Source organism: Stenella coeruleoalba (assembly GCF_951394435.1).
Source record: "Stenella coeruleoalba genome assembly, chromosome: 5".
Lineage (NCBI taxonomy): Eukaryota > Metazoa > Chordata > Mammalia > Artiodactyla > Delphinidae > Stenella > Stenella coeruleoalba.
Genome location: NC_137150.1, coordinates 22587165 through 22612224, shown reverse-complemented (window position 1 = coordinate 22612224; position 25060 = coordinate 22587165). Strand labels below are relative to the sequence as shown.

At 36.4% G+C, this 25060-nt stretch overlaps 1 protein-coding gene across 1 annotated transcript in view; it reads left to right on the top strand.

Moving 5' to 3' along the window:
- Positions 1-24730, top strand: part of LOC307187293 (beta-adducin-like) — a 396022-nt gene extending 371292 nt beyond the window's left edge. The window contains exons 6-7 of the mRNA XM_079923146.1: positions 21486-21606; positions 24687-24730. The gene's annotated coding sequence lies outside the window, so the exon portion shown is untranslated. The remainder of the gene's footprint in view (positions 1-21485; positions 21607-24686) is intronic.
- Positions 24731-25060: the final 330 nt, after the last annotated feature.

Below are 25060 nucleotides of genomic sequence, written 5' to 3'. Positions count from 1 at the left end.
AAATTTTAAGATTGTTTTTTCTGCTTCTCTAAATAATGCCATTGGAATCTTGGTAGGGATGACACTGAATCTATAAATGGCTTTGGTACTATATACCTTTAAACAATATTAATTCTTCCTAACCATGAACAGAGGATACCTCCTTTCCATTTATTTCAATTTATTTCATCAATGTCTTATAGTTTTCAATTTATAGATCTTTCACCTCCTTGGTTAAATTTATTCCTAAGTACTTTATTAATTTTGATGCTATCGTAAATAGGATTGTTGTCTTTATTTCTTTTTCAAATAGTTTTTTGTTAGTGTATAGAAGTGTAATGGAATTTTACATGTTGATTTTGTATGCAACTTTACTGAATTTGTTTATTAGTTCTAGGAGTTTTTTGGTGAATTTTTTAAAGTTTTCCATATACAAGATTTTATCATCTACAAACAGACAAAATTTTTTTTTTTTCCTGTGGTACGCGGGCCTCTCACCGCTGTGGCCTCTCCCGCCGCGGAGCCCAGGCTTCGGACGCGCAGGCCCAGCAGCCATGGCCCAGGGGCGCAGCCGCTCCGCGGCACGTGGGATCCTCCCAGACCGGGGCATGAACCCGTGTCCCCCGCATCAGCAGGCGGACTCCCAACCACTGCGCCACCAGGGAAGCCCCCAAACAGACACACTTTTACTCCTCCCTTTCTGATTTGCTTGCCTTTTATTTCTTTTTCTTGACTAAGTTCTCTGGCTAGAACTTCCAGTAGTATGTTGAATATGAATAGTGAGAGTGGGCAAACTTGTTATGTTCCTGATCTTAGCAGGAAAGCTCTCCACCTTTCACTGTTGAGTATGATGTCAGTGTGAGCTTGTTATCTATGGCCTTTATTATGCTGATGCATGTTCTTTCTGTAGCCAATTTGATTAGAGTTTTTATCATGAAAAGATGTTGAATTTTTCTGTGTCTATTGCGGTGATCATATAATTTTTATCTTTCATTTTGTTTATGTGGTTTATCACATTTACTGATTTGCATATGTTGAAACATCATTATATCCCAGGAGTAAAGCCTACTTTATCATGAATGTATAATGTGCTTTTCAGTTTGGTTTGTTAGTATCTTATTGAGAATTTTTGCATCTATATTCATCAGGGACATTAACCTGCAGTTTTCCTTTCTTGTAGTGCCTTATCTAGCTTTTGTATGAAGGTAATGCTGGCCTCATACAATGAACTTGAAAGTGTTCTCTTCTATTTTTTGGAAAAATTTGAGGAGGATTGGCACTAATTCTTCCTTAAATGTTTGGTTAAATTTACCTGTTGAACCATCTAGTCTTGACTTTTCTGTGTTGCAAGGTCTTTGATTACTTATTTAATCTCCTTACACATTACTGGTCTTTTCAGATTTTCTGTTTATTCATGATTTGCTCTTTGTAGGTCATATTTTTCTTGGAATTTATCAATTTTTTTCTAGTTTATCCAATTAGTTGGCATACAATTATTTTTAGAAGTCTCTATAATCCTTTGTGTATCTGTGGTATCATTTGTAATGTCTCCACCCTCATTTCTGGTTTTATTTGAGTTATCTCTTTCTTTTAGTTAGTCTAGCTAAAGGTTTAATATATCTTTTCAAAAAAACAGCTCTTAGTTGTGTTGATCTGTTCTATTGTTTCTCTTATCTCTATTTCATTTATTTCTGCTTTAATATTTATTTCCTTTCTTCTGCTAACCTGGCCTGAATTTGTTCTTTTTCTAGTTAGTTGAGGCATGAAGTTAGGTTGTTTATTTGACATCTTTCTTTTTTATTAATGTAGGAATTTATAGCCATAAACTTCCATCTTAGAACTGCTTTTTCAGCATCACATAGATTTTGGTATGTTGAATTTCAATTTCTGTCTGTTTAAAGACTTCTAAACAAATTCCAGTTTGGTTTCTTCTTTGGCCCATTGGTTGTTCAGGAGTGTGTTGCTGAGTGTGTTAGTTTCCACATACTTATAAATTCAGTTTTCCCTCATTACTGATTTCTAGTTTCATACCATTACTTATGCTAAGGCTTGTTTTGTGACTCAACACATGATTTATCTTGGAGAATGTTCCATGTGTGTTTGACAAGAACAAGATGCTGTTGTATAGAGTATTCTGTGTATGTCTATTAGTCCATTTGATCTAAGGTATAGTTTCTTTATTAATTTTTTATTTGGGATCTATTTATTGTTTAACGTGGTGTATTGAAGTCCCCTATTTTTATTATATTTTTGTCTATTTGTCCCTTCATATCTGTTATATTTGCTTAATATATTTATGTACTTTGATGTTTGATGCATATATAATTATAACTGTTAAATCCTCTGGATGAATCAACACTTGTATTCTTACATATGACCTTTGTCTCTTATTATAGTTTTTTCCTTTTCTTTCTCTTTTTACCAGTTTGATTCACATGCACAAAGCAATCTTGCAAGCCATTTCTTGAGGATAGTGGAGCCAAAAGATAGAAAGAGCTAGAATCTCTAAATTATTACTCAGGGGAGAGTGACCCAACAATACAGAAGACTGATCTTGGACTCTTTGTTACATAGAAATAAATGCCTACTTTATTGTGAACTGTGTTTTTTATAGCAGCTAGTATTACCCTGACTAATGCAAGTGTGCTTTCAAACCTTTTGCCAGTAGAATGGTTTAGGGATAGATATGGAAGTCAGGTCTAGGTCAAACAGTGAGGGGCATGTTTCTTGACCACAATAATTAGGCTTAGGTGAATCACATAGCTCAATTCAGCCCATTAGAAAGAACATTAGAAATGTTTAAGAATGTATGAGATTTGAAGGTAAAGAAGCCTTACATACCACCAGCATCAGTAGTTGGCCTCACCTCTTGATGCAGTAGGAGAGCTGTCCACTTGACAATTGAGTCTTTTCCCATTTGCGTGCTGGATGGTGTGCCCCCATCCTTCTTAGGGATTTTCCTCTATTGATTATTTTCTATCTCTTATACTCTTCAGCATCTTCCACTCTGTCCATTATCTCCCATTTACATTTAAATATTTTCAAGTCTATTTTACTCTATAAAACATCTTACAGACTACTGTCCATTATAAAACCCCCTTTGACTCAATTTTCTTCTTGCTACTCACACAATACTCTCATACTCATTCTCTGTAACATTCTCCATTGTCACCTTTTGAACATCAGGCTGCTGGAACCACTCCACAACATGGTCTAGGGTGAGGTATAGCTTTTATTTTGAAAGCAAACTTTTACTTGGCTGAGGTTCACAAAAAAGAGAAAGCATAGATCTCTCATTCTTCCATAAGATCAGAGGGAGCTGTGTTTGGGCCTGCCTTGATCTTTATCACACAAGGGTAAATACTTTGTCAGTTTGGAAATAAACTGCTTGGCACCAAGCAATGTAGATTTGGATACTAGTCTATTAACAGGAGTAGTGTGGGAATGCAAGCTGCTCAGCACCTGGAGTCCTTGAGGGTATATAAGGCCTGCCCTGCTTGGAGAAGGGAACTGGCTTCCGCTGCTGGTGGGAAGGAATCACTGATTCTATGGGAAGCTGAATTTGGATGCAGCCTTGCCCACTGGGAGAAAGGTTGTAGAGGAGGCCCTGTGTTCCAGGTAACTCTTTATCTAGGCAATATAGGACACTCAGGATGGGCAAAACTACTCCTTGCACTATCCTTCCTGAAAGAATGACCACTTTGCTGCTGCCACATTTTTACATTTGCTTTCAGTTCCCCACAACTCTGAAACTCCTTTTACCTTGTCACTCACACTCTCTTGTAGCCAAGTCCAAAGAACACTAAGTTCATTGGTGTTAAACCTACTGTTTTGGTCATTTTATCACAGTTGTCCACTTAAACCCTCTTAATCTGGTAGTTCTCTCAGCCTTTCAGTGAGGTTGTGATGAGCCAGCCTCAGGTCAAATTCTGCCACATGTACAGTTGTAGAACAAATACTTATGAGCAAAGGAAGCACAAGGCAGTTCCTAAACCTGTCCTGGAGACAGAAAAGTTCCAGCTTTCTGTGCTTTCAGTGTTCCAGTTACATCTTTATGAGGCAGACACATGCATTCCAGAGCCTGATCCAGAGCCAGGATTCATCATGGCATGTTATCAGAAATGAGACCCAGCACCTGGATGTAGTCCAAACCAGTACCTTAATGTCAGAACTTTGGGGGATGAAGCCAAACCCATGAGAATGGTTGCATACTTATTCTTAGTTAGTGGGGAGAGTCTCTAAGTTATTTCAGCCAATCCACATATCTTGAATACCTTTAATTTTACTAATGAGAGCTCGTTTCCTACATTCATCATGATAATTAAGAGATCACTTTTATCATTGTGTGCACATTTTCATAGTATCAGTTGTTGATCAAGATAGGGTTTCAGAAAGGCTTGTCTCTGCCACCTGTAGAGCATAACCCTCCCCTAGACAATATCAGATAATCTCCCTAGAAAGTTCTTTCTTGGTATCATAACAGCTGAGCACTCCTGGACTATGCATTCTTTATCATTGCAACTGATTCTGCCTAGAATTCAAAGATGAAAGTTATTGACACATGCATCATCAATACTGAAGTGGTTTAAAGGAAATTACAGTCATGATAACCATTGGCAATGCTGTGTCATCCTTATGCTGCTTCTTAGTCAGTTCCTGAAGTCAGTAGTGCTCTTACCAGCTTAGCTTACATCAGCAAATGTATTAAATTTATTGAAGATAAAGTTCTTACTTAGAGGAGATCTCGTATTTCCTCCTTCTGCCCCACTCTCTACCTATTCGCCTTGCTCTTTATCACCATGCACTTTCCAAATTATAGTTAATTTTTTTAAAAAGATGGATGCTTGATTGTCAATATTATAAATATGAAGGTAAATCCTTAGTGCTCTTTTCTTTGTGAGTTCTTAGGCAGAGGAATACGCTATTAATATATTCCTCAGTTTTCTTTATACAATTTTTTATCACTAAAACTCATCTCTTATTATTTTCTTTCTCATCTCTGTCCCTGAACCCTATTTCCTCCCCTACCCAGTCTAATAAGTTTGATATATGTCCTTACAATGTATATATCTTTTTGCAATATGTGTTGCTCCATTGCAATTTTTAATTAGTAGATGTTAGTTTTAGAGCAGTTTTACCTTTACAGAAAAATTGAGCAGAAAGTACAGAGTTCACACATACTTGCCCCCAATTTCTCCAATTATTAACATCTTGCATTAGTGTGGTACATCTATAACAATTGATACCAATATTGATGCATTATAAATTAAAATCCATAGTTTGCATTGGGATTCACTCTTTGTATTGAACAGTTTTATGGTTTTTAACAAATGTATAATGTCAGGTATACACCGTCACAATGTCACAAAGAAAGTTTCACTGCTCTAAAAGTCCCCTGTGCTCCTCCTTTTCATCTTTCCTCCCTTGCGCCTCAACCCCATGGCAATCACCGATTTTTTCACATCCTTACAGTTTTGCCTTTTCCAGAATGCTATATTATTTGAATCATACTAATGTAGCTTTTTCAGACTGGTTTCTTTCACTTAGTAATCTGCATTTAATGTTCCTCCACGTGTTTTAGTGGCTTGATAGTTCATTTCTTTTTATTTCTGAACAATAGTATATTTTCTGGAGGTACAACAGTTTATACATTCACTTATTGAAGGACATCTTTGTTGCTTCTGTGTTTTGGCAATTATGAAAAAAGCTGCTATAAATATGTACTTGCAGGTATTTTTGTGGACTTACGTTTTTGACTCCTTGGGTAAATACCAAGGAGCATGATCACTAGGTCAAATGGTAAGAGTGTTGTGAGTTTTGTAAGAAACTGCCAGGTTGTTTTCCAGAGCAACTGTACCATTTTGCATTCCCAACAGCAGTTCCTATTTCTCCACATCCTCTCCAGCATTTTATGCTGTCCATGTTCTGGATCTGGGCCAATCTAATAGGTGTGTAGTGATATCTCAATGTCATTTTAATTTGCAATTCTCTATTGACATATGATGTTGAGCATACTTTTATATGCTTATTTGCCTTTTGTATATATTCTTTGATGAAGTTTTTGTTCAGATCTTTTGTACACTTTTTAATTGGATTGTTCATCTTCTTATTTTGAGTTTTACAAGTTATTTTCATGTTTTAACTAGTAGTCCTACCAGTACTGACTCTTGAAGAGGGCTTCTGCTCCCAGGAAGCTGTGATTGTTGGTATCTGCCTTTCCCTATAGTTTGGGGGGCAGAGGTCTGCCTTATGACCTCAGTTCTCTAATGGATCTAAGAAGAACTGTTGATTTTCAGTTTGTTCAGCTTTCTTCTTGTTTTGAGAATGTTTGATGATATCTAAGGTTTTTCATGTTTGATCTGAATAGGAAGTCTGGTATTTTAAAAATTCAAATACATTTACTCTAAATATTTAAGATCTACTCCTGTTGCTCAAGATTATTAATCTTATCAATGCCTATTATTTTGTACTATGCACCAACCACATATTAATTTTTAATTCCCCTAATGATAGATACCCAGGATGCTTCCAACTTCCTGCTCCAAAGATCTCCTGATGGACATACTCACATGTTTCCTGTTCGTATTTCCTTTTGTAGTTATAATTTGCTATATATTTTTCTAAATATATTACATCTATAAGCTTACCTCCATTCTTAAAATAATTTTTGAGACAAATACTATTCCTATTTTAATTTTTCAAAAGAAGAAACTGAGGCACAGAGAAGTTAAGTAAATTACTTGGTAGTGAGCAGATGGGTAGTGTAAAATCAAATCATCTTATTTAAGAGATAACGTTAAACCACTATATTATACTTGACTTTATACTATTGTATAGCTTGGTTTACAGAGTTACAATCTGGAGTAATGTTATTAATGATATCTACATTTCCCCCCAAATGTCTATGTATGTGCATGTCCACTTCTACCAGCAATGGATGATATAACAGACTGTCTCCTCTCGTCCCTAACAACCTAGTTATTAGCTATTAGTCTTACTTTTTGCACTATACTGACAGGCATATACATGTACCTCACTGTTGTTTTAACTTAATTTAAGTTGGTAATTTAGTTTATCTTAATGTTATTGAATTTCTAATGAGGTTGAACAATAATTTGGGAAATCTGTGAAAATTCTAGTCCTATTCCCTTGCCATTTTAAACCTGTTTCTCATCATGTTCTTGTTAATTTCCAGGAGTTTCTTATATATTCCAGTTATTAATGGCTTATTAGTTTTAGTATGTTAAATATCTTCTCCCAGACTGTCATTAAATCTATTACATGCATCTCTAGTGTCTTTCGTTAAATAAAATATTGGATGTTATGCATTTATCACAGGCCCTGGAGGAAATACCCAGTATGCCTGGAGGGGCCATGAGGGAGGTCAAGGCAGAGCGCAGACAGAGAGAGGCAGGACCTGGGGCACATGCCATTATTAGGGTCTGTTGGTGGAGTGCTTGGATGTTCTCAGGCGAAGGCCAAATTTATCGATTCAAATCAGAAGAGCACGGTTTAGATAATTCACATGAGGGTCTTATCCAAAAAGCACATAAAGAAAAAGTGCTAGGTGGCAGGGATGACTTGACCACAGGGCTGTTGGAGAAATCATATCAGGAACTTACATTTGCTTGTGACTCTGGGCTGCTATCTAGGGCATGCACTTGTATGCGAGGCTAGTGTCAGTATAAGGTTCCTGAAATTTTCTTGGCTAAATAAATAAACAAATAAATGCTAAGGCGGCAATACCATGAAGTAATTTAGCTAAACTTTAAGCAGATGTAGTCAAGTCAATCTGTTTTGCCTTATAGTGAGTGCTTTTGGCAACCTATCAAGGACTCTCTTCCCAATCTAATCCACAGTGATATTGGCCTGAATTTTCCTCTTTGCCTTTATGTTTTTACTGCTTATATTTAGGTCTTTAATATATTGGGATGTATATTAGCTAAGGATTCGACATTATTTCTTATCTAGTTAGCCAGTTCTCCCAGTACCATGTAGCACTGACTTAAATGGCCAACTTTATTGTATCAATGTTTCTATATATATGTACGTCTATTTTTGAGCTCACTCTTCTGTTCCAAAGATCTAGGAATATCTCACAGAGCGCATCCTCTTCTTTAAAATGATTTAGCTGTTAGGATCTTTAGTCTTTGAAAAACAATTTTGAAAAATGTCAGTTTCCTCAAAAAAGAAAAGCAATTTAAATTTTTTTAAAACATCTTTATGGGAGTATAATTGCTTTACAGTGGTGTGTTAGTTTCTGCTTTATAACAAAGTGAATCAGTTATACATATACATATGTCTCCATATCTCTTCTCTCTTACGTCTCCCTCCCTCCCACCCTCCCTATCCCACCCCTCTAAGTGGTCACAAAGCACCGAGCTTATCTCCCTGTGCTATGCCGCTGCTTCCCACTAGCTATCTATTTAATTTGGTAGTGTATATATGTCCATGCCACTCTCTCACTTTGTCCCAGCTTACCATTCCCCCTCCCCGTATCCTCAAGTCCATTCTCTAGCAGGTCTGGGTCTTTATTCCTGTCTTGCTCCTAGGTTCTTCATGACCTTTTTTTTTTTTAGATTCCGTATATATGTGTTAGCATACAGTATTTGTTTTTCTCCTTCTGAATTACTTCACTCTGTATGACAGAATTATTTGTATACAAATAACTCAACTTCGTTTTTTTTAATGGCTGTGTAATATTCCATGGTATATATGTGCCACATCTTCTTTATCCATTTATCTGTTGATGGACATTTAGGTTGATTCCATGTCCTGGCTAATGTAAATAGAGCTGCAATGAACATCTTGGTACATGACTCTTTTTGAATTATGGTTTTCTCAGAGTATATGCCCAGTATGGGATTGCTGGGTCATAATGTAGTTCTATTTTTAGTTTTTTAAGGAATCTCCTACTGTTCTCCATAGTGGCTGTATCAATTTTCATTGCCAACAACAGTGCAAGAGGGTTCCCTTTCCTCCACACCCTCTCCAGCATTTATTGTTTGTAGATTTTTTGATAATGGCCATTCTGACCGGTGTGAGATGATATCTCATTGTAGTTTTGATTTGCATTTCTCTAATGATTAATGATGTTGAACATTCTTTCATGTGTTTGTTGGCAATCTGTATATCTTCTTTGGAGAAATGTCTATTTAGGTCTTCTGCCCAACTTTGGATTGGGTTGTTTGCTTTTTTGATATTGAGCTGCTTGTAAATTTGGAGATTAATCCTTTGTCAGTTGCTTCATTTACAGTTGCTTCAATCCTTTGTCAGTTGCTTCATTTACAAATATTTTCTCCCATTCTGAGGGTTGTCTTTTCCTCTTGTTTATGGTTTCCTTTGCTGTGCAAAAGCTTTTAAGTTTCATTAGGTCCCATTTATTTATTTATTTTTTTATTTCCATTACTCTAGGAGGTGGGTCAAAAAGGATCTTACTGTGATTTATGTCATAGAGTGTTCTGCCTATGTTTTCTGTACATTTAGGTCTTTAATCCATTTTGAGTTTATTTTTGTGTATGGTGGTAAGGAGTGTTCTAATTTCATTCTTTTACATGTAGCTGTCCAGTTTTCCCAGCAGCCCTTATTGAAGAGGTTGTCTTTTCTCCACTGTACATTTTTGCCTCCTTTATCAAAGATAAGGTGACCATATGTGCGTGGGTTTATTTCTGGACTTTCTCTCCTGTTCCATTCATCTACATTTCTGGTTTTGTGCCAGTACCATACTGTCTTGATTACTGTAGCTTTGTAGTATAGTGTGAAGTTAGGGAGCCTGATTCTTCCATCTCTGTTTCTCTTTCTCAAGATTGCTTTGGCTATTCGGGATCTTTTGTGTTTCCATACAAATTGTGAAATTTTTTGTTCTAGTTCTGTGAAAAATGCTCTTGATAGTTTGATAGGGATCACACTGAATCTGTTGACTGCTTTGGGTAGTAGAGTCATTTTCACAATGTTGATTCTTCCAATCCAAGAACATGGTATATGTCTACATGTATTTGTATCATCTTTAATTTCTTTCATCAGTGTCTTATAATTTTGTGCATACAGAACTTTTGCCTCCTTAGATAGGTTTATTCCTAGATATTTTATTCTTTTTGTTGCAATGGTAAATGGGAGTGTTTTCTTAATTTCACTTTCAGATTTTTCATCATTAGTGTATATGAATGCAAGAGATTTCTGTGCATTAATTTTTGTATCCTGCTACTTTACCAAATTCATTGATTAGCTCTAGTAGTTTTCTGCTAGAATCTTTAGGATTCTCTATGTATAGTATCATCTCATCTGCAAACAGTGACAGCTTTACTTCTTTTCCAATTTGGATTCCTTTTATTTCTTTTTCTTCTCTGATTTCTGTGGCTAAAACTTCCAAAACTATGTTGAGTAGTAGTGGTGAGAGTGGGCAACCTTGTCTTGTTCCTTATCTTAGTGGAAATGGTTTCAGTTTTTCACCATTGAGGACAATGTTGGCTGTGGGTTTCTCATATATGGCCTTTATTATGTTGAGGAAAGTTCCCTCTATGCCTACTTTCTGCAGGGTTTTTTATCATAAATCGGTGTTGAATTTTGTCAAAAGCTTTCTCTGCATTTATTGAGATGATCATGTGGTTTTTCTCCTTCAATTTGTTAATATGGTGTATCACATTGATCGATTTGTGTATATTGAAGAATCCTTACATTCCTGGGATAAACCCCACTTAATCATGGTGTATGATCCTTTTAATGTGCTGTTGGCTTTTGTTTGCTAGTATTTTGTGGAGGATTTTTGCATCTATGTTCATCAGTGATATTGGCTGGTAGTTTTCTTTCTTTGTGAAATCTTTTTCTGGTTTTGGTATCAAGGTGACGGTGGCCTCATAGAATGAGTTTGGGAGTGTTCCTCCCTCTGCTATATTTTGGAAGAGTTTGAGAGGATAGGTGTTAGCTGTTCTCTAAATGTTTGATACAATTTGCCTGTGAAGCCATCTGGTCCTGGGCTTTTGTTTGTTGGAAGATTTTTAATCCCAGTTTCAATTTCAGCACTTGTGATTTGTCTGTTCATATTTTCTCTTTCTTCCTAGTTCAGTCTCTGAAGGTTGTGCATTTCTAAGAATTTTTCCATTTTTTCCAGGTTGTCCATTTTATTGGCATATAGTTGCTTGTAGTAATCTCTCATGATCCTTTGTATTTCTGCAGTGTCAGTTGTTATTTCTCCTTTTTCATTTCTAATTCTATTGATTTTAGTCTCCTCCCTTTTGTTCTTGATAAGTCTGGCTAATGGTTTATCAATTTTGTTTATCTTCTCGAAGAACCAGGTTTAATTCTATTGATCTTTGCTATCATTTCCTTCATTTCTTTTTCATTGATTTCTGATCTGATCTTTATGATTCCTTTCCTTCTGCTAACTTTGGGGATTTTTTGTTCTTCTTTCTCTAATTGCTTTAGGTGTAACGGTAGTTTGTTTATTTGAAATGTTTCTTGTTTCTTAAGGTAGGATTGTATTGCTATAAACTTCCCTCAGAACAGCTTTTGCTGCATCCCATTGGTTTTGGGCTATTGTGTTTTCATTATCATTTGTTTCTAGGTATTTTTTTATTTCCTCTTTGATTTCTGCAGTGATAACTTGGTTATTAAGTAGTGTGTTGTTTAGCCTCCATGTGTTTGTATTTCTTACAGATTTTTTCCTGTAATTGATATCTAGTCTCATAGTGTTGTTCTCAAAAAAGATACTTGATATGATTACAATTTTCTTAAATTTACCAAGGCTTAATTTGTGACCTAAGATATGATCTAATCTGGAGAATGTTCAATGAGCACTTGAGAGGAAAGTGTATTCTGTTGTTTTGGGATGGAATGTCCTATAAATATCAATTAAGTCCATCTTGTTTAATGTATCATTTAAAGCTTGTGTTTCCTTATTTATTTTCAGTTTGGATGATCAGTTCATTGGTGAAAGTGGGGTGTTAAAGTCCCCTACTACGATTGTGTTACTGTCCATTTCCCTTTTTATGGCTTTTAGCACTTGCCTTATGTATTGAGGTGCTCCTATGTTGGGTGCATAAATATTTACAATTGTTATATCTTCTTCTTGGACTGGTCCTTTGATCATTATGTAGTGTCCTTCTATGTCTCTTGTAACAGTCTTTGTTTTAAAGTCTATTTTGTCTGATATGAGAATTGCTACTCCAGCTTTCTTTTGATTTCCATTTGCATGGAATATCTTTTTCCATCCCCTCCCTTTCAGTCTGTATGTGTCCCTAGGTCTGAAGTGGGTCTCTTGTGGACAGTATATATACAGATCTCATTTTTGTATCCATTCAGCCAGTCTATGTCTTTTGGTTGCAGCATTTAATCCATTTACATTTAAGGTAGTTATCGATATGTATGTTCCTATTACCATTTTCTTAATTGTTTTGGGATTGTTATTGTAGGTCTTTTCCTTCTCTTGTGTTTCCTGCCTAGAGAAGTTCCTTTAGCATTTGTTGTAAAGTTGGTTGGTGGTGCTGAATTCTCTTAGCTTTTCCTTGTCTTTAAAGCTTTTAATTTCTCCATCAAATCTCAATGAGATCCTTGCTGGGTAGAAAAATCTTGGTTGTAGTTTTATCTACTTCATCACTTTAAACATGTCCTGCCACTCCCTTCTGGCTTGCAGAGTTTCTGCTGAAAGATCAGCTGTTAACTTTATGTGGATTTCCTTGTGTGTTATTTTTGTTTTTCCCTTGCTGCTTTTAATATTTGTTCACTGTATTTGATTTTTGATAGTTTGATTAATGTGTGTCTTGGCGTGTTTCTCCTTAGATTTTTCCTGTATGGGACTCTCTATGCTTCCTGGATTTGATTAACTATTTCCTTTCCCATATTAGGGAAGTTTTTGTCTATAATCTCTTCCAATTTTTCCCAGTCCCTTTCTTTTTCTCTTCTTCTTCTGGCACCCCTATACTTTGAATGTTGGTGTGTTTAATATTGTCCCAGAGGTCTCTGAGACTGTCCTCAATTCTTTTCATTGTTTTTTTTATTCTACTCTGCAATATTTATTTCCACTATTTTATCTTCCAAGTCACTTATCCAGTCTTCTGCCTCAGTTATTCTGCTATTGATTCCTTCTAGAGAATTTTTAATTTCATTTATTGTGTTGTTCATCACTGTTTGTTTGCTCTTTAGTTCTTCTGGGTCCTTGTTAAACGTTTCCTGTATTTTCTCCATTCTCTTTCCAAGATTTTGGATCATTGTTACTATCATTATTCTGAATTCTTTTTCAGGTAGACTGCCTATTTCCTCTTCATTTGTTAGGTCTGGTGGGTTTTTATCTTGCTCCTTCATCTGCTGTGTGTATTTCTGTCTTCTCATTTTGCTTATCTTGCTGTGTTTGGGGTCTCCTTTTTTGCAGGCTGCAGGTTCGTAGTTCTCATTGTTTTTGGTGTCTGTCCCCAGTGGCTAAGGTTGGTTCAGTGGGTTGTGTAGGCTTCCTGGTGGAGGGGACTAGTGCCTGTGTTCTGGTGGATGAGGCTGTATCTTGTCTTTCTGGTGGGCAGGTCCACGTCTGGTGGTGTGTTTTGGGATGTTTGTGGCCTTATTATGATTTTAGGCAGCCTCTGTGCTAATGGAATTGGTTGTGTTCCTGTCTTGCTCGTTGTTTGGCATAGGGTGCCTTTCACTGTATCTTGCTCGTCATTGAGTGGAGCTGGGTGTTGGTGTTGAGATGGAGACTCTGGGAGATTTTTGCCATTTGATATTATGTGGAGCTGGGAGGTCTCTTGTCGACCAGTGTCCTGAACTTGGCTCTCCCACCTAAGTGGCACAGCCCTGACCCCTGGCTCGAGCACCTAGAGCCTTTCATTCACATGGCTCAGAATAAAAGAGAGAAAAAAAAAGAAAGAAAGAAAGAAGAAGGTAAAATAAAGTACAGTAAAATAAAATAAAATAAAGTTATTAAAATAAAAAATAATTAAGAAAAAAATATTTTTAAGTAAAAAAAAAAAAAAACAAAAAACGGAGTGACAGAACCCTAGGACAAATGTAAAAGGAAAGCTATACAGAGAAAGTCACACACAGAAGCACACACATACACACTCACAAAAAGATAAAAAGGAAAAAAAAAAAAATATATATATATATATATATATACCGTTGCTCCCAAAGTCCGCCTCCTCAATTTGGGATGATTTGTTGTCTATTCAGGGATTCCACAGAAGCAGGGTACATCAAGTTGATTGTGGGGAGTAATCCACTGCTCATGAGGCTGCTATGAGAAATTTCCCTTTCTCTTCTTTGTTCACACAGCTCCTGGGGTTCAGCTTTGGATTAGGCCCCGCCTGTGCGTGTAGGTCACCTGAGGGCGTCCGTTCTTCGCTCACACAGGACAGGGTTAAAGGAGCAGCTGATTTGGCAGCTCTGGCTCACTCAGGCCGGGGGGAGGGAGGGGTATGTATGCGGGGCAAGCCTGCGGCGGCAGAGGCCAGCGTGACGTTGCCCACCCTGCGGGATGGGGTGTGTTCTCCCGGGGAAGTTGTCCCTGGATCCTGGGACCCTTGCAGTGGCGGGCTGCACAGGCTCCCGGGAGGGGAGATGTGAATAGTGACCTGTGCTTGCACACAGGCTTCTTGGTGGCTGCAGTTAGCAGGCTTAGCATTTCATGCCCGTCTCTGGGGTCCATACCGATAGCCGTGGCTCGCGCCCGTCTCTGAAGCTTGTTTAAGCGGTGCACTGAATCCCCTCTCCTTGTGCATCCCGAAACAAAGGTCTCTTGCTAATTAGGCAGCTCCAGACTTTTTCCCAGACTCCCTTCCGGCTAGCCGTGGCGCACTAGCCCGCTTCCGGCTGTGTTCACGCCGCCAACCCCCGTCCTCTCCCTGCGCTCCGACCGAAGCCCAAGCCTCAGCTCCCAACCCCGCCCGCCCCGGCGGGTGAGCAGACAAGCCTCTCGGGCTGGTGAGTGCCGCTCGGCACCGATCTTCTGTGCGGGAATCTCTCCGCTTTGCCCTCCGCACCCCTGTTGCTGCGCTCTCCTCTGCGGCTCTGAAGCTTCCCCCTCCGCCACCCGCAGTCTCCACCCGCGGAGGGCCTTCCTAGTGTGTGGAAACCTTTCCTCCTTCACAGCTTCCTCCCACTGGTGCAGGTCCCGTCCCCATTCTTTTGTTTCTGTTTTTTTCTTTTTTCTTTTGCCCTACCCAGGAACGTGGGGATTTTCTTGCCTTTTGGGAGGTCTGAGGTCTTCTGCTATTGTTCAGTAGGTGTTCTGTAGGAGAGTTCCACATGTAGATGTATTTCTGATGTATTTGTGGGGAGGAAGTTGATCTCTGCATCTTAACTCTCCCGCCATCTTGAACCTCCTCTCTGCAATTTAAATTTTATTGGTATTTCTTTGAATGTATAGATTAGTGGTTGGAAGACTGACATCTTCCCAATATTTAGTCATTCCATAATTGAACATTCAAGTCTCTTTTTATGTACTTCAATGGAGGCTCTAAAATATCAGCATTAAAAATACTGTATATCCTTTGTTGATAAAAACTTAAATGATTAAAGACTTTTATAAAGACACATTTAATTATAAGAACGAACCAATGATTTATACATGACAAAATAATTATCCTATGTTTTCTTAAAAACAAGACAGTTAAAGTATTACCCAAGGATATATAACTTTTCTTACACAGTATAGTCTAGAAGCCATGTCTCATCAGTCCTTGTTGAGAGGTCTTTATACTATACTCTGCAGAACTGTCTTCTGTAGAAATAGGAAGGGACATTCACACCATCTGAAAAAAAAAATTTTGGAGCTTCTAAAACTTCTAAATTTTAGAAGTTTAGTGAAAATATCATTTCTAAACACTCTAGAGAAACATCTTTTTCACTTGCCTGTGCACTCATGGAGGCATTCTTGTTTGAAGAATAATTTGCTATGTCAGGCATGATTTTTATTGCTTTGCCTTTTATAAATACATTCATAGTATTAATGCAAGCTGGAGGAATGGACACATTTGAGATTTTAGGAAACTGTCATGATTTTCAGTTGATATCTTACAAAATTTCTTTTAAAATAAACAAACAGCTCTCCTTTGGATAGTTTAAAATTCAGTGTTAAAGAATGAGATGTTTTCATTAAAAATTCCCACAAATACATCTAAATAAGAATGTCTCTTTTACCACTGTGGTTACATACACGCAAAAAATTATTTTTTATTTGCCAGGAAATCTGTTTGGGCACAATCAACACTGAATCCATGTTTATGTTTCATATTAGGTAAGTTTTCTTTTTAAGGGGAATCATTTGCTTTATTCAAGTTATCTTCTTATTACTGACAGGCATTAACCAGAATATGAATCAGGGCCATCTGGCATTCTTTAGTATCTTATTTTGACACCTCACTCATTTGTTTAAATAATTCACTGATTCAATATAAGCTAACTCTCTAAAATGCAAGGCACTTTTATCCTCAGACTAAATCAGCATACATTTACATTTTTATAGGTACAAAGTAATTAATGCATGGAACATAAGTAAGCCATTTTGGTGTGTTTGCTCTCTCAGCCCCCAATCCATTCACTTATTCTAAAATCCCTTTTCCTATACTTTGCCTATACTATTAGGCTAAACTAGAGGCCTGGGTTTGCTGCATTAATGTCAAATTTACTGACAAAATGTCAGAAATCTCCAGAAACTAGAGTAGAAGCATTATTCTCCTATTTTTAAAATTGACATATATGTACAAAGTTTTAAGCTTTGTCAAATGATATGATGGGGAGATATTTCCCACTCTCAAAGTGGGTCTTGACAAGCTCAACAGAGGCAACATAATTTCTCTTAACTGTTACAGTCCCACATTGACAGTTTTCCTTTTTCTCCTCACTCTAGCTGGTAAAGAAAGTCAAAGTTTCATTCTGAAAATATGATATGCTTTCATTTTTATTGTAATATATAATGTATCAACATCATATGCAATATGTTAGAATACACTTTTTCTTCATATTGTTTGAATAGAAAATAATTTCCAAGCTTCTTTCTCCATAGTCTTTGGGCAAATAAAATAATGTAGAATGGATCTGCTTTAACTATAACTCTTCCACATTTTTGCAGCACAGTATCATTTTAAAGGCTATGAACATAATTTCTTTATCAATCATTCAGAATGGCCAATAAAAGGAAGTAAGTTTCAGGAATAGTCGGATCTTATCCTTTTAAAAATATAAAAAGTACCAAAGCCTTATATGTTTTCCCTGTTGAAATATAAGTGAGTTTCCAAATGTACTCCAAAAGTTATTTTTGACTATTGTTTAGGTATATTTATGTTTATTATATAATGCTATATCTAATTAATAATAGTCCTAGAACTAATGACCCAATATACTCAATGTATTGTTGGTACTAAACTAATTAGCAAGCTCTGAAAGTTAAACATTTTGTTTTCAGATTGTGTGACAAATATTTATTTTATGACTACCCAATTCAGTAACAGGAAGATAAAATACACACACACGCATACACACACACATATACACATATACATTCTTTCAAGAAACTTAATAATCTACTAGGAGATATGCACAAAAAATAGTTATATTGTGGTTAAATGGATGAAGCAGATACATCAATGCCTTACTCATATTTCCTTTATAGCTTACAGTTTCCTTGCATGAGAGCCTAATTTCCACTAGCTACTTCCAATTTGTTACCTAATGTGTGTCTCTGGCTACTGGAGCCTCTTCTACCTGGCTGAGTGACAGGTCAGAAATGCCAGAGAAATAACAATTTCCATCCAGCAGTGCTCTGACAATAAATGATGGAAGTTGGATAATTATAGGCATGTCCTACATTGGTTCTCAAGGTTCCCAAGTAGAGTTAAGCTTCACTCAACTTACAGTGGCAATTCTAAAAATAAGATACCTTTTCTTCCCTGTCTTACTTCCCCAATCTGTTACCAATGTTTTCTGAGCTCATCTCCCCAATAAACAACCAGTCCTCAAATGCTTCTCAATATATGCTTCTGTAGTGATCCAAATAAGACAATGCAATAATAAAAATGTTCATGGGAGCAGAGATGAGAGATGTCTTCCATCTAGAGATGATCATGTGAGACTTTCTGGACAAGATGAATGCTGGACTGAGTCTAAAGTGATGAGTAGGACTTAAAGAGGTATAAGGTGTAAGAATTTCATTCTAAGAAAAGTAGAGCCCATGAGAAAAACCACAAAAGTGAAGACTGTCTTAGTGATGTTTCAAAAGAACCAGAGCAATTTTTAGCTTTAGAAAGATAAAATTGGGGATGAACAATGTAAGAAATTTGATTGAAGAGATGGTTAAATTGTTTGAGGATTAGAATTTTGGTGCATTAGTGTGTTGAAGGATAGAGGTATAAGAGAGTAAAGGATGATTATGCTAAAGCAATTCAATGACCAACCATGGGATCTGAGCTGTATGGGATTAAACAAAGATCAGGAAGGGCTGATATACTAGGAGCCAAAAGCAATATCATATATAAATATACAAAAGGAATTGAAGAACAGATTGTTAAAGGGAAAACTAAAATACAGGAGGTCATGATCATGATCATGATCTATGATCAGAGTTCAATACTGCTCATTAAAATTAGAAAAGTAGATAAGTTATGTATGATGATGTTGGCCAGGGTGAGAACTCAGGTGTAGAAGGCATAGGCTTGGAGAAATGACAGCAATCCGAAGGTCTGGTATTGGGTGGAATGTTCATTTTGAAAGGGTGTGAGCAAACAGGGTAGAGGAAAAGGTTTAAGTGTAGAGTTCATCAATGGACAAAAGAGGCAGAGAATGATGGACAATAGATGGGTATCATGAGGTGGGACTTTCTGTCTTCTTGATAACACGTGCTACAAAGAAGACATGATTTTTATGTAAGGTTGAAAGTATCACGGTAAAGGTTGGTATTAGTAAGTGGGAGAAAATTTCTCCTTTCCATGTTCCCAGTAAAGCCATAAAGAAAAGGAAGGTGAAAATTATAGTAAAAAGATAAAGAATGTTTGGGAATTTTCCTAATATTTTCTCAAAAAAAAAATTTCTTGAGTCCCGACGGAGTGCAAGACACCATGCTAAGATTTGGGTAAACAGCTGAAAGATAATATAAATACATACACACCTTTCCTTATTTTAAAATGATTGTTATAAGTATGATATAGGAGACTACATAAACATGGATTTTAGAGGGCACAGTGAAAATGTACTTATTGCCAATATCATTAACCAGATAGTACTCTACATATGTAGTATTTAACATCTTTATGCTCTTTATTTATTCAGTTTATCTCCCTCACCTCTCTTTTCCTTTCCTTCCTTCCTTCCTCCCTTCCTCCCTCTCTCTTTCTTTCTTTCTTTCCTTCTTTCGTCTATCACTGTCTACCTATCTAACCATGAGTCATCTCTCTCTTTATCCCATCATCTTTTTTTCTTTTCTTTTTTTCTGTACATAGTTTCAACATTCCCCTCACTCATAATTATGGATTCCCATCATATTTGAAAGCTTTCTCTGTGTGTATTTAATGAAAAGAATTAGGTACAACTAAGTAATTCAAGCAATTGTAATGTCATACATTACCATAAATAATTTAAAGAGTATTTCTACCTAGATCATTTAACTTAGTCATTTAATATACCTCACAAAATTGTTCCTCAGAGTTAAAGAACCTGAAATTTGTACAGGTTATACGATTTGGCCTTACAAAAACAAGGTATGATTCTGATCTTCCAAATATAAATTTAGAACCCTAGCTTTTCTAAGACCTCAGTTCAAAGGCTTATGATGTACAGTCACTAAATATAGTCCATCCTATAAAGAAAGCTAGGCTTCATTTTTGCTCTTTGGGGAGGCACAAGGTAAAAAATATATACCTTCTCTGTCCCCTAAAACCTCATAATTGCCTTGGGACTATAGGAATGAATAATAACATCTCTATTACTGGAAGACTGAGGGGAAGAAGTATACTTCCACTTTGCCCTGTACATCTTGAAAACATGTCATAGTATTTCTTTTGGTCTGCACAATGACTGTAGGAGAAAATAATATATGTTCCCCATGGTGTCTTGAAATATCTAAACGAGACTTCATTTTCCCCAAGCTTTACTAAAAAATTGCATTTGCTTCAATTTCCCCAGTTACTATACTCACCTGCTTAAAAGAAAAAAAAATCTACTTTAATTTTTATTTTCTGTATATTTTTCGTCTGATCATGGGAAATCTTCAAAGAACAATTATCTTAATGGTTCACTAGGAGTTTTACAATAGTTGTTCTCAACCACTTGTGAAGGAAATTTTTTACTCAATTTATAAATATTATAAATAATTTAAAGCATGTTTATTTTGCTGTCTTAGTATTAGCAATTTCCTTTTTCTCTCTGTAGCAGTATGATGGGTAAATTAGAGGATAGTGTTTTTGTTACAAAGTGGGAAACAATATTGTGTACTTAGGTGACCTTTTTCAGATGCTATCCAGCACCACTGTATAATTCCCCTTTGCACTATGCCCATAATTTAATATTTGATGTAATCTGAATTTTTTGAAACTTCAGAGGTAAAAGTCATTCATCTATAAATTTTGTTAAACACTGCTAATATATTTTGCTGTGTCTCGTTAGGAGAGATTTAAAAGAAAGTGATTTGTGTTTGCATGTATCTAGACTATGATCTATTCTTTTTTGGCACATTTTCCAGTTATATTATTGTACAAAATATTTATATTACATTAAAATAACTCAAGAATAACAAGAGCTCATTTAAAATTTGTATAAAAATTTCAGTACAAATATTATTTTAGGAATTGTCTCTATGTGTTAGAACTAAGTATTTAAAATTAAGAAAAACTAAAGAAAAATGATGGTGGCAAGGGTCAGAGAGCTAAATTGTGAAATACCACCATATTCAGGATATATGTTGAAGTAGATTACAGAAACAGGACAACAAAATGCTTTGTAGGATAATAGATTGGATCCCAGGGTCCATAAAAGACTTTATTGTACCATTTTGTGAAATTAAATAGTCTGTGGAGTAGAAGGTAGTACTACATAAATGATAAGTTAATTCCTAGAATTTGATGGCTGTACAGTAGTCTTTAAGAAACATACACTGAAATATTAAGAGGTACTGTAGCATTTTGTCTTTAAGTTATCCTCAAATGGCTAGAAAACAGAGATAGAGAGACAGAGGGAGAGGGAGAAGGAAGAAGATGAGGGGGTGACAGGGAGAGACAGAGACAGAGAGAGATGGTAAATGGAAGAATTTGACAACTGGTGAATCTCTTCTGTAAGTCTGAAATTACTTCTACATTAAAAACTGAAAGATGGTCCATATATTCTGGATGCTTGTATAGAACAGGCTTGAAAGATGGAGAAAATGTCCTCCTATAAAGCAATTATAAATAAAGATAACTTATCCCTTCAGAACATAGAGTAGGCAAGTTTAATGCCCATTATAAAATTGTCTGTTTTCTGAAGCCAGAGTTTCTTTTCTGTAATAAAACCAACTGGTTATGCATTTGCCATCTGGCTCTCTTTGTGTCACCCTCTAGGAACCAGAGCTCTGGTACAAAGAAACATCAGTAATCTAGCAACTGACATCGCTGTGTGTGATAATGTCCTTTGTTTCTGACCCAGGATTCTTGTGTATTCTGCCAGCATGTTGAAGCTCTGGTAAGTTAACTTTTCAGTTTGCAGGTGGGATAAAATCTCAGACACTTCACAGTTCCTAACAGATACAACTTTTATTAGTTAAAGACTTCTTTATGTCCTTCAGACATTAAAATCAGTTCCGTATGAAATTTACACTCAGTCTAGGTTAGAATTAAGTTTATCTATCTGTTTAGTGAGAACTGAGATCTTTATTATTTTGACCTTTTATCTCTGAGAACATAGTATGCCTTCCTACTTGGTTATGTGTTTTGGTGTCTTTTGTTGGAATTTAAAACTTTTCTTCATAAAGTCCTTGGAAATTTATTTTAAGTTCATCTTTTATACTTAAAATGTATGTGTTTGTGTGAGTATATGTGTGTTTAAGCAACATATAGTTGAGTACAGGCATACTTCATTTTATTATGCTTCACTTTATTGTACTTTACGGATATCGTGTTTTTTACATATTGAAGGTTGTGGCAACCTCTGTCTAGCCAGTCTGTTGGCACCATTTTTCTTACAGCATTTGCTCACTATAGTGTCTCTGTGTCACATTTTGGTAATTCTCTCAATATTTCAAACTTTTAAATTATTATTATATTTGTTATGGTGTTCTGTGATCAGTGATCTTTGATGTTACAATTGTAATTGTTTTGTGGTGACACAAACCACATCCACATATAATAGCAAATTTAATCCATAAGTGTGTGTATTCTGACTGCTCAATGGAGAGGCCATTCCCTGTTTTTCTCCCTCTCCTCAGGCCTTCCTATTCCCCGAGACACAACAATATTGAAATTAGACCAGTGAATAACCCTACAATGGCCTCTACATATTCAAGTGATAGGAAGAGTTGCATGTCTCACACTGTAAATTAAAAGCTAGAATAATTAGGCTTACTGAGGGAGGTGTGTCAAAAGCTGAGATAAGCTAAAACCTAGGTCTCTTGTGCCAAATAGTTAGCCAAGTCATGATTGCAAAGGAAAAGTTCTTGAAGGAAATTAAAAGCGCTGCTCCAGTGAACACACTAATGATAAGAAAGTGAAACAGCCTTATTGCTGATACGGAGAAAGTTTTAGTGGTCTTAGATGGAAGATCAAACCACCTACAACATTAAGCCAAAGCCTAATCCAGAGCAAGGCCCTAACTCTCCTCAATTCTATTAAGGCTGAGAGAGGTGAAGAAGCTGCAGAAGAAAAGTCTGAAGCTAGCAGAAGTTGATTCATGAGGTTTAAGGAAATAACCCATTTCTATAATATAAAAGTGCAAGACAGAACAGTAAGTAGGTGCTGATGTAGAAGCTGCAACAAGTAATCCAGAAAATCTAGCTAAGATAATCCATGAAGGTGGCTACACTAAACAACAGATTTTCAATGTAGACAAAAGAGTCATCTATTAGAAGAAGATGCCATCTAGGACTTCCATAGCTAGAGAGGAGAAGTCAATGCCTGGCTTCAAAGCTTCAGAATACAGGCTGACTCTCTTGCAGGCTAATGCATCTGGTAACTTTAAGTTGAAGCCAATACTTGTTTACCATTCTGAAAATCTTAGGGCACTTAAGAATTATGTAAATCAACTCTGCCTGTGCTGTATAAATGGAACAATAAAGCTTAGATGACAGCACATCTGTTTACAAGAAGGTTTACCGAATATCTTAAGCCCACTGTTGAGATCTACTGCTTAGAAAAAAAGATTTTTTTCAAGATATTATTGTTCATTGACAAGGTGCCTGGTCACCCAAGAGCTCTGATGAAGATGTACAATGAGATTAATGTTGTTTTCATTCCTGATAACAAAACATTCTGCAATCCATGGATTAAGAAGTAATTTTGACCTTCAAATATTATTAGTTAAGAAATAACATTTTATAAGGCTATAGCTGCCATAGAAAGTGATTCCTCTGATGGATCTGGTCAAAGTCAATTGAAAACCTTCTGGGACTTCCCTGGTGCCACAGTGGTTAAGAATCTGCCTGCCAATGCAATGGACACAAGTTCTATCCCTGGTCCGGGAAGATCCCACATGCCGCGGAGCAAATAAGCCCGTGTGCCACAACTACTGAGCCTGTACTCTGGAGTCTGCGAGCCACAACTACTGAGCCCACGTGCCACAACTACTGAAGCCCACATGCCTAGAGCCCATGCTCTGCAACAAGAGAAGCCACTGCAATGAGAAGCCCGCACACTGCAACAAAGAGTAGCCCCTACTTGCCATAACTAGAGAAAGCCCGCATGCAGCAATGAAGACCCAAGGCAGCCAAAAATAAATTAACTAATTAATTAATTAATTTAAAAAAACCTTCTGGAACGCGTTCATCATTCTAAATGCCATTAAGAACATTTGTGATTCATGGGAAGAGGTCAAAACATCAACATTAAGAAGAGTTTGGAAGAAGTTGATTTCAATCCTCATGGATGACTTTAAGGGGTTCAGTACTTCAGTTGAGGACATAACTGCAGATGTGACAAAAATAGAAAGTGAATCAGAATTAGAAGTGGAGCCTGAAGAGGTGACTGAATTGCTGCAATCTCATGATAAAATTTTAATGGGTGAGGAGTTGCTTTTTACTGATGAGAAAAAAGTTGGTTTCTTTAGATGGAATCTATTGGTGAAGTTGCTATAAAGATTGTTAACATAATAACAAAGCATTTAGAATATTACATCAGCTTAGTTGATAAAGCAGTGGCTTTATCAGGATTTTGACAAGATTTGACAGGATTGATTCCAATTTTGAAAGAAGTTCTACTGTGGGTGAAATGTTATCAGCAACACTTCATGCTACAGAGAAATCGTTTGTGAAAGGAAGAGTCAATCAATGTGGCAAACTTCCGTGTTGCCTTATTTTAAGAAATAGCCACAGCCACCCCCAGCCTTCAGGAGCCAGCACCCTGATCAGTCAGCAGCCATCAACGTTGAGGCAAGATTAGTACTCGCTGAAGTCTCAGATGATGGTTAGCGTTTTTTTTAGTATTGTACATACTCCTTTTTAGACATAATGCTACCACACACTTTACAATATAGTGTAAACATAACTTTTGTATGTACTGGGAAACCAAAAAATTTGTGTAACTTTCTTCACTGTGATATTTGCTTTATTGTAGTGATCTGGAACCAAACTTGCAATAACTCTGAGGTATGCCTGCATTGTTTTATTATTCTGTTTAATATTATCTGACTTTGAGTTATTAAGTCCTTTCATATTTAATGCACTTATAGGCATGGTTAACTATACATCTTCCATAAACTTTATAATTAGTCTACTTGTTTGTTACTTCTCTCCCCCTTTCTGCCTTCTTTTCAGTATTATATTTTTTGGTATTCCATTTTCTCTCCTATACTGAAATTTAGCTATGACTATAATATACTAATGCTTGCTCTAGAGATTAAGAAGTTACCTTTAAATTATCCTGTTCTACCTTCAAATAATATGATAGTGTTCTACAAACAATGTAATGTTTGCTACAATAATGTTTCA